Source organism: Halichoeres trimaculatus, unplaced genomic scaffold (genome assembly GCF_033239565.1).
Source record: "Halichoeres trimaculatus isolate MK-OKI-2021-1 unplaced genomic scaffold, fHalTri1.1 fHalTri1_scaffold_15, whole genome shotgun sequence".
NCBI classification, from domain to species: domain Eukaryota; kingdom Metazoa; phylum Chordata; class Actinopteri; order Labriformes; family Labridae; genus Halichoeres; species Halichoeres trimaculatus.
Window position 1 is genome coordinate 20,122,651 of NW_027437193.1, and position 11,339 is coordinate 20,133,989.

Here is an 11,339-nt window from a genome sequence, read left to right on the forward strand (position 1 = left end):
GCAAAAGACAGTACTTAGCCTTAAATGGATAGAGACTTTTATGTCATTTCATTTAACACAAACTGAGTTTGGCAGTGAGCCTCTCCAGCTGCTCAGAATGTGTGTATGTGCCTATATACATGCTTAGAGCCATTTGTATACATGTGGCATACACGCAGATTACTGTATACAAATTTTCAACTAGTGTGCATGGTAGCTGCAGAGGTTTAAAGGTCTTTAAAAAAAAGGCATCATCTTTGTAAATGTGTCTTTCAAGACGGATGAAAAAAGCTGTGATGCTTTGTAAATGTGTGTGTCAGCCAAAATTAGCATTTTAAGTGTTTATGTCATGTGAAAAACACACACTCTCTGGTTTACAGCTCTCATTATTTTTTTCTTTTCTTTGCCCCAAACTGCAGGATAATGTATTTGTGTCAGCTAAACAGGAGCGCTTGTTTTTGCTTACAGTGACTGACTGCAGGAACATTGTACTAATGTCACTGAGCATGAACTGACTGGTTTGTTACCCTTGCAAATCTCTCTGTAGTATGTGTGTGTGTGTGTGTGTGTGTGTGTGTGTGTGTGTGTGTGTGTGTGTGTGTGTGTGTGTGTGTGTGTGTGTGTGTGTGTGTGTGTCTTCATGTAAGACATGACAGTAAGTAAAGGTGACTGTCGGGCACATTACTCTCAGCACACTGTGTGACAGAGGATGTATGTGCAATTGCATAATTCAGTGTTTACTTCATAGAAGAACCCTAAAGCTAACAAACATGCTATGAAACTAAACCCTCTCAAAGGCTGAATTAGAGTTTTTAGATTTACTTCAAATATTAATGATGCCCACACCACTTCTGATATGAATAAATCTCTAACTTTAAATGTTTGTGTTACATCTAGTGTGAAGCTAAAGCTAACAGTTAGCTGAACAAGTTTAGTATAAGTAACCCCAGACACTGACACAAACAAAAAAAATGCTAAATGCTAAATGCTAAAAGCTTGGCTCTGCCCAAATGTCACAGAAACTGTGTCCTACACGGAATATGAGCTTAATTGATACATAACGTAAGTCTGTCAGTATAATAATAAGCAAAGGCCAGAGGACAATTAGCTTTTTTTTTGTTGTTGTTCTTTTTTGTTTTTAGCTTAGACTTAGGTTATTTGTTGATTTTACCTTTAGCTTCCTTTTTAATTACAGAGAGTATATTGAGTTATAGCTTGCTCACATGTTAACTTCAGTGATGCTGATTTGTTTAATTTTGTGACACTAGAAAAGAGGCAGGCTAGCTGTTTCCCCCTGTTGTAAGTTTAGATATTAAGATGACAGGACTATAGATAGCTGATTAGAACATCTGGGTTTGATACCTTAGGCAATGCTTCAAATCACATACAAATATTAATGAAAGAAACAAGGTGAATGAAACACGTCTGTGTGTTCATGTTTTGTTTTCTTGTTGTTTCTTTAAACATCCTGGTTTAGCTAAAACCCACAACATGTTTACTGTAAATCTCTCTGTTTCACACTGAATATAAACATGAACAACATGTCTTCCCCCTAAGAGTTAGGACAAAAGATAGGACGCTCCCCCTGGTGGCAGGCTGCAGAATAATGCCCACCTTATCATATTAACAGAACATGGGAAAAATTTAGTGCCATGATATGATACCATAGGTGATCAATTAAAAGCTGTGCTGTGTGGACCAAACACTATCCCATTAACTTCAGTGAAAACCTTAGAGACATGAGAATCAACCACAGAGGGGAAGCATATTGTGTTACTTTTTCACTTTGTTTTACTAGAATCAAGTGGTGACCTCTGGTGAGAAAAATGAAGCCCATACTGAAGCACAGAAGACTGCAGTTCCTAAAGTGTCCACTTGAGGCAGACTGCCAGGACCCAGGAAACTCCACTGGTTTCCATTCAAAATGCTATTTTTTTCAGCAGATTCAAATGTGATTATAACTTGATCCAAATCATTTTCATTCTATCTTTTCAAAGTGCAGAGGTTTTGATTTGTTTAAGTAAAATACGTTTAAACAAAGGCTGAGAGATATACATGAATCTGTGTAAACATGGGCTTGGTTGAGTTGACTGACAGGTGAGAAGTTTGCAGCTGTTTGCATGGAAACTAAGTCCCACCTAAGCACCCCTTTACCTGAAATGAAAATGAAGCTGTCTACTATACAGGCAACATGGCAAAAATCTAATTTATTTAAAAGAGCAAAGTCTGAAGTATGCCCCCCTGAAAATCCCTGAATGTACTGATTTTGGAAAAATGTATCAGTATGAAATGAACCATTCTACCTCACATACTTTTTCACATAAAACACGGTGCTAATGTTGTTTTTCTTCTTTTGTTTATAGCAGGTGGGACTCCGTTTAAAATTCATTGTCCTCACCAGAAAGTACTGTAATAAGTTAGCATTACAACTGTAATAATAATACAATTATGTAATTTCCCCTGGGGGTCAATCATGCATTTCTGGTTCTGAATACCACACCAGTGGGCTTCAGAATTTCTCTCCAGACCAAATGTGGCATCAGAGACACCTTGTCTTTGGGTATACACGTTTTGGTAGGGGCTGGTCGGAATGCAGCTTGTTAGTTTTGATCATACAAAGAACTGGTTTTTATAATTGATATTTTGTCCACCCTAAATTTGTAAAAAAAAAAACAACAACAACAACAAAAAAAAAAAACAGCAGGAAGGAAACAGGAAGAAATCGAAGAAATAGCAAGGAGTGAAAATTTCTTGATTTTTCTTGATTTTTTTTTTTTTGATAAAATAATGTAAACTCTCAGGACTTTACACAAACCTTGTAAGGCCAATAGAAGGGAGGTTATTGTGTGTGACGCTATGGTAGAGAAGGGTGTGAAGTAACAAGCTGTATTTTCATCCTGAAGGGCTTAAACGCCCACACGTGTCCCAGATACAAGAGACCTCCATCACTTTCTGTATTTCTCCTCTCCAGAAATAGACACCGCGTTAAGCAAACACTGAGAAAGATGCTGCTGAAAATCCTAATTAAAACAGAATGTTTGATACTCTGTAAGGAGATTATAGAAAATAATAAAAGCACAACCAACAATTCTGCTTTTTACAGATGAATTCTTGATTAAACAGAAACATTTTTTCATTCCTCGTTGACAATTTTGTTTTTCACACTTTAAAATACACAATAACCCTTTAGGTTAGTTAGTTTTTTTTTTAATTAAATAATTGTTAAATACTAGGAGTAGTGGGTTTAAGGTAAAAGTGAAGTGAAACACACAGGCAGTATATTGTGGTGCCTCTCTTTGTGCTGAATTATTTTTACCTCATCCTCAGGGCAGCTCTGAACTTAATGGGAAGCGAAAGCTTGTCCACTGCGCTTAACGCGTGTGTGTCTATATGTGTGTGAGTGTGCTTTGTTGTGTGTGTGTGTGTGTGTGTGTGTGTCCTACTTGTTTACCATGCCGCCCTGACTCTGCTCCTCTCACCCCTCAGCTCTGAGAGCATTGGACTCATCACTCCAACAATGGATGGGACACGCCGTGCTCTGATTGGCCAGATGTGAGCTGTGACTCATTTGTTCCTCCAATCAGCATGCAGACAGATTGTAAGACGTGAGAGTCACTTTTACAAAACACACACATCACAGTGACGTAGAAATAACTGTGTTTTTCCAGAGCCACATTTTCACTGTCACGTTCATTCCCACAAATCCAGCTTTCAGTTTTTTGTTTTGACACCATATAAGGACTTCTCCTCAGACGTCACCGCAAATCCCCCATGATTCACCGACACTTCTGCTAATCCTCCTGCTGCGGGGACACTTGTGTACTTTGAAATATAACCCTTACACTATGCAACACCTGAACACCTGCTGATGTGTTTGTTTTTGTGTGTTTTTACCTTCAACTGAGCGTCCTCAGGGTTTCTGCACCCTCAGCAGGTCTTTCTCATCAAGGCCTCCAAAGAGCTGAAAAGGGAAGGTCGTTCAGGGATGGGGAGCCGTTTAACAGTGGTCAAACAGGAGAGATTGCGGAAAACTCAGATAAAAGCTGAACTTTCCCAAGACTTTTAAATCAACCTTCACCTTGAGCTAATAACCAGCGAGAAGAGCTGACTCCTTTACCTTGATCTGTCCTCACAGACCAGTTTTTGTTGTTTCCAGGATTAAAGAGGACAGTTACAGAGAGCTCTGTGACAGTGAAGTCAGCAGAATGAGACTGCGGACTGGATTTCAAATGTGTTTGCGGACAAAGCTCTCTGCTGCAAAGCATGCAAGAAAAGCACAAGCAAAGTGATCTGCGATTTTAAGCAAAGTCTACAGCGTTCAGATAATATATAAACATGGGGTTCTTATTCTGTGATCAACAATTAATACATCAGATACAAGAGAAATACATCAGACCTCAAAACTCTTTTAAAAATTGTACCCTGGACTTAATTTATGATGTTTTGAAAAGAAGTGTGTACAGGCAGATGATCTGTGCCTCTGATTTTAAAACTGTGAAACATGCAGACATCAGAAAGATGATCTGGCTGTACTTCTTGGGTAGCTCTTTCCACCCCTTCACACCTTTCTGCAGTTCTTATAGAGGGCTAACTTCCCTTGGTGTTGCCGGGATCTTTGCCTCTAGTTTTTTCTCCATGGAGGACTCTCAGGCTTTGGTTATTGCTGTTCATCTTGTAGCCAAGTAATTGTAGGTTGACAGTTGTTGCTGCATACATCTGCTGATTGGTCTTAGTTATGGTCTCAGTAGGGATAGTCGGCAGTGCAGTGTTCACATCCTTGAGCAGAGACTCTGAAGATACTTCTTTCCTTTGCCTTGGCTAGCAGGAAGTAGTTGAGTTCCCCAAGGTTGACACGGTCTTATCTCTCAGGTCAGCTGCCTTTGTGTTGAACCGTCCTGTTATTGGGGCTTAGTACCCAATCTTAAAGAGTAGGGGTGATGGTGAACTCACCCCCACATTGACCTGTCGTCCTGGCTCCCCTTTGCCGTAGCATTTTTGTACCTTGGATGAGGTGCATTGCATCTATCTCTAAGTCAGAGAGCAACTTCTTATTGCGGTTATTAGAACACTGAGCTAGTTGGTGTTTCTTGGCTAGGGTAGATGTGGGTTTTCGAAGCATCCATTCTTCTCCCATTCTCTGGAAAAATCTCTGCATACTAGGGTTGCTCTCATAAGCCACATTTCCACCACGCAGACTGGTTCAATTCGTCTCGGTATGGCGCGCATTTTGTGGTGCTTCCACTTACTTATTCGGGTACAGATTCCCAAATAACCAAGATGAGCTGTCCCACTTTTTGGAACCCTTTAGTAAGGGTGCCAGACTGAACCGATCCGCTCTCGGAAGGTGGAGCGGCACCGTGACCGTTGATTGGTCAAAAGAATCATCACTTACCCCGACAGTGGCTGCATTTCTCCTGACGGCACACTGACTTCTCTGAAACAAAGCTTGATTGCACTTTGTATCAAAGAACTACATGCCAATCCCAGGGAAGACGAAATACTGCAAGTCTTCCATCTGTGCTCTTTGTTTACTGTGTCACGTTTTCCTTCTCCGTTTGATTTATTAGCGGGGTGAACTGTGACGCGCTGCTACAGTGTCGCACTATTGTTTAACAGCATCCAGCTTGCACGCTGCCTACCACAAGAGGGCACAGTTTTCTGTGGGAACGCAAACGGGATCAGGCTTAGCTGTACCAAACCGTGCCAAACCGTACTAAACTGAACTGGACTGCTTAGGGGAAACGCGGCTATAGAAGCACTAAAGTAGTTACTTATTATCCATCCTACTTCATGTATGTCTTGTCCCAGACTTGTTCCAGTCCACCTGACACAGACCCTGTTAACTGGGGGATGCCTGAGCCGGTATGGCTCTATCATTTGTTGACTCACTCATCCTGAGGTATGGTGTGTATCACTAAGGACCCTGCCAGAGGCCCACCTGGATTTTGCACCTTGCTCCTGAACTGGGATTCGAACCCCAGTCTACCACACGTAAGCCAGTGTTGGGACAAGGTGCATTTGATATGGTCCTTGGTATGTGTAGACTATGAATAAGTAGACAGTGGTGGGACACAATGGTCATGTGGATTGCATCAAGACCTGCCAGGATATTAAGAGGTTAGTCTCAATATTCCAAACTAAAGTATATATGGATATCTACTTGTTTGTATTATATCTGGATGTGTTGGCCACTTATTACATCTCAAAAACTTCCAACAACTTCTGAAATGACACTGGAGGTCTTTCCACTCTGAAGTTTCTGAATAAGAATCAATTGGGCTCAATGTTAAAGAAATCCCGAACACAAAACCTTGTTTGGCCTGAGTCATGTAACAAACAATGATGGTTCGTACCTTTTAAGTCATTTGTTATTGTTTGAATGAAAAGACCCTCAGACACGGACAGTAAACTCTGTGTGATTGAGCCCCTGAACTTCTTGATTCTCTTTCTCTCTTACAAACCATCATTTTACTGACTGATCTTCACTTTGACACAAAGTTTGCAGCTGAGAAGCGGGCTCCACATTAATCTGCTGAGTCACCTTTAGTTGGAGTTTAAGAGGTTTACACATGAGCATGAGTCTGTAACTTTGACAGTGAAGTCAATCCAAACATTTATAATAGAGACCTACAGTTTTGATCTTTTAAGCTGTAAAGTCATCACAGATATCCATGGATGAAGAGTTTTCTACAAAGAGGAAGGAAGAGGAGAGATAATTAAGACTTTTAATGAGGTGACATCCACCAGACAAACATTTTAATGTAAGTGTAGAAGTTGTTAAGGCCGGTCTTTAATCAAATGCAAGTGTTTAGAGATGCAGGCAGCCTCCATCATCACTGATTCAAAAACAACACAAATGTGTAAATGATAAACTTCCACCTCTTCAAAAAGTATCATCAGGGAAATTTTTTCTTCTGAAATATATTTTCTTTAAAACTGGTTTCTTTGGAGAGGTGTCTTTTTGAACCCTTAATAAGCCTCTTTCTGAGATCATACACACATTAATTATAATTTTTGAAAATTCGACCATAAAATGACTTATGTGATCCTCAAGGTCACTTTCATATCTCTTTGTTTGTCCTCACATGAGAGCAAAATGGCTTTGAAGCAGCAACATTTTGTCAACAAGTTCAACACTTTCATGCACACAAAGTTCTTAGAAGCACAAGAGACATTTAGAAACTGACTGGAGCAGGCAGTACCAACAAAAATTATTCATATCTATCCATATCTAATAGAGGAGAGGGTCAGACAGGGGTTTTTCGGTCAACTAAATCACATCAAACATGACATTTTTTGTATAAGTAAAAACAAAAATGTTATGTCAGAGATTAGGAAATCATAAATTTTATCACTTTGGTTCTTTTCAGATGTTAACAGAAGCTGTTTTCACACATGAAAATTTCTGCTCTGGTCTTTAGATAACTGTTTTGTTATCTTTCACGTTAGCTCTTTTAAAAATGGATTTCATGTTTATTCTCTTTATTTTAATTCCAACTTCAATCCCTGTTGAATTTATTAGTGAAAAAAAACAAAAAAAATCCTGAAAGCTGTGTTCGTGTCATACCATCAGCAGCAGTTTCGGACTTTTATTCTGGACATTTTATTCCTTTGAACAGTGAAACAGGAAAGATTAGAAAAAAGTTATCTGATGATGTAATGGAGTCGCTCCAACAAAAAAGTACTTATTACACTGATTTATTACACTGAGACCTGAGTTTTGAATTTTATCCTTGTTTCTGAAAAAATCTTGATTCAGTAGTCTAAGCCTTTGTGTTGATGCCAAGTTCTGGAGCGCAGATGAGTGTAAAGTAGTCTCTTTTTTAATGTTAATTATTCTTCATGATGTTCACCCTGTATCAGTGTATCATTCGTTCATTCCATGTCTGTTTTAGAATCCAAAATGAGAAGATGGAATAAGACTTATTTAATTTCTTGTTTTCAACTCAAAAATCAGAAAACCAATGACGGCCTATTTTCCGCTGTTTTGATTTTGTTTCAAATTAAAAATATAATATGAGAGAATAGAATTATCATGTGATTTTTGTTCTATTAGTTTTTGGTTTGTATCATTTTCGATGTGTTGTTACCCGGGAGTTGTTGACTTTTTTTCAGGAAGGTCAGTTAGTCACTTCTGGGTGATTCCATTGATGGGTGAATTGAGCAGCATGATAGCTAACGTTTTACAGTTATTATTAGTTAACGTTTTTGTCAAGGATGGCGGACTCCGCCTGAGGTTGTGTTGGATGCAGAAACATTTGACACTCATGCAGAGCATTTCCGGACACCCATGTCCTGCAACGTCCCCGAAATGTCTGTGTGAGTCTTACCAGCTTTGACCAACAGCTTAATAACTTTGGCATATTGTCCTTGTGTGGCCATTGTGGTCTATTTATATGTCACTCACTGTATATCGCCTTCTCTATCTCTGTGAACAGATTTCAAGGTCCGCACAGTTAAGACTGGCCTCCCTGAAAAAAAGTCATCAACTTCCGGGTCACAACCCATCGAAAATGACACAAACCAAAAAAGAATAGAATAAAAATTCCATGATAATTCCATTCTCTCATATTCTATTTTTGATTTCAAAACAAAATCAAAACAGCAAAGAATAGGACGTTATTTGTTTTCCAATTTTTGAGTTGAAAACAAGAAATGAAATAACAAGTCATTATCCATTTTCCGATTTTGGAATCTAAAACGGACATGAATGATACACTGATAACCCTGGTGCTCTATTGATTTGATTTTCTGACCACTTTGTCCTCTGAAGCAGCTTTGCACACACTTTAGAAATAATAGATAGTGCAATATATGAATATATTTTTCCGTGATGTCACTTTTTTTGTTCCTAATACAGAGTTTTAGAGCGGAGAGTGGTGGGTGCCATACTGGAAATGATGAACTCAACCTAGCTTGATTAGGATGAGGTAAAGAGGTGGGTCTTTAGGTTCTTTGCAGACAGCTACAGGATGCCCACCTGTGATTCAAGTCAGCCCCACATGGGCAAACTTGTAAGACTAATAACTTCAAAAACAGTGAGCAATTAAACTTCTGCACAGGCCTCATATATTTAGAGTAGAGGTTTCCACTTGGTAGAAACAGAACTTTATTTTTACTTCACCACTGGGAACTTATTTTAACAGAGGATATGACTCCTATGAAATATAAAATAAAGATTTTGTAATAGAGTATCACAACATGCTCTCTTTATCCTGATGATGTTAAGTGGAGAATAGTGGTGGGATTTTATTTTATTTTATTTTATGACATTTTGTGAAAAAAAAAAAAATTGGATAGCACCAACTGGCAGCATCCTCAATCAAATGCCAGTATGATAGCCTTTTGGAAACCACCAAAAGTTGACAAATCACCAGTTGCATAATATAATCGTCATCACACAGCTGCTCACTTTGTAGGAAATTTTGCAATATCCTGCTGTGCCTCCAAGCCCCATCATCCTTACTTCACATGGGAATTTTACCAGGGGAATGAATGTCAGGGAAAATTTGAGCTTAAGTTGGGTTCACGCAAGCAGCCCACCAAGAAAACTTTGAATAAGTTTTTATTTGTCTATGCAGGTGCGAACAGGCTATTGCAACTAATCTGAGCTTTCCAAGCTGGAAAGCTGTTTTTTCCTTTTTTGATTGGTTTCAAGGTTATTCAACATGAATGATGGGTGCCAATACTTCCCCCACAGAGGTGATCCTCAGTGGTAGATTGTAGATGCAAAGCGCTAAAAACAATTAGCTGATTGATCTTAAATGAATAAATGACTACATGTAAGAGCCGTCAGATGTAGCACTTTGTCAATAAACAAAGAGGATCATGGGGGGCATTTAGAGTGAACTCAAACCCCTTACTTCCCAGTGACCCTCCAGGATACATCCATAATAATATCTAACAGTCCTGTGCTGCGTTTAGGGTCTGCATTTAGAGCCATTAACCCAACGTATGTCTCCTCTTCTCACACACTCCTTCACTCTGCTTCTAATAGCCGGGATTAGCTCCTGCTTTAATAGACTCATCCATCTCTTCTGTTTATTCACGAGTTTTCCCTCTCTCCTACACACACACACACACACACACACACACACACACACACCATGAACACACTACTTTCTCCTTCATCTCTCTCTGCTCATGGGCAATTACACAAACAAATGCAGTTTGTTTCCCCCTCAGTCCGACTGGAAGGCAAATGAATGGATTTATCAGGCAATTACGTTTCCAGTTTAAGGTCAGCTGTTGTATTATTTTATCGCTGAGAAAAGGTGAAGTCACAGTGTCACTCCTTCAATTTGCACACTACATTAGCCATGCAGATTTATGTAAATTCCTGCCACAGAGCTTTGGCTTCTGATTGGCCACTGCTTCACGCCCCTTTGAGGCAAACATTGGCTTTAAATTCTGATCTGCAGAGCTTGACAGGAAACGAGAGGAGGGGTTGAGAGGAATGTCTTTCTGTCATGACGTTGTTAGGCTGGTATTCGTCATACAGTATATGTAAGACACCCACAAGTGATTCAGAAATAAACACGTACAGGAGGCACGAGCTTTGAGTCCTCTGAAGGGCAGAGAAAGGGCAACCTCAAAGTTTCCTGGGTCCTTCATGCTGAAATTATCAAAAACATAGACAAAAAATGTCAGGAGTGATATTTTCTGGTTGGTGAGATTTGACAGAATTCTTCAAATAAACTCTGAATTCATTGACCGTGTTATATTAGGCATAGATTTGTTTAATCCAAAATGTTTGTACATTCTGCTGGATCCAATCTTTCAAAATAAGACAGATGTTGAAGAAGTGCCTGTGTCTGTGTGTGTCTATACACCTGTGTGCTATAACTCTTGGTAGACAACCTAACACTTCCTTCACATGTGAATGTTTTTGTGTGTTTATGGCAGGGGTGGCCAACCTGCGGCTCGCAAGCCGCATGTGGCTCTTTGCCTTTTGGTGTGCGGCTCCTCAATCCATTCATGAAAAAAAATATAAATATTGTTATGAGTGGCAGTGTGCCAATCAATCTAAAATATGAATATATTGATGCCTACGTTGGGATCAGCATTGATCACTTCTTGGGTGATGAGATTGATACTTAAGTTTCAGTTTCCCTTCTCTACATGTACTCCTCTCAATTGCTTGTGAGCTCATAGATAGATAGATAGATAGATAGATAGATAGATAGGTAGATAGATAGATAGATAGATAGATAGATAGATAGATAGATAGATAGATAGATAGATAGATAGATAGAACTTTGTCTCTTCTGCTTTAAAAACAGAGGTTTATCTTTGACACGGCTCAAAGTAAGAATTTAAACACATGAACACAATAAATCTCGCTTTGAAAATTGGAAAAG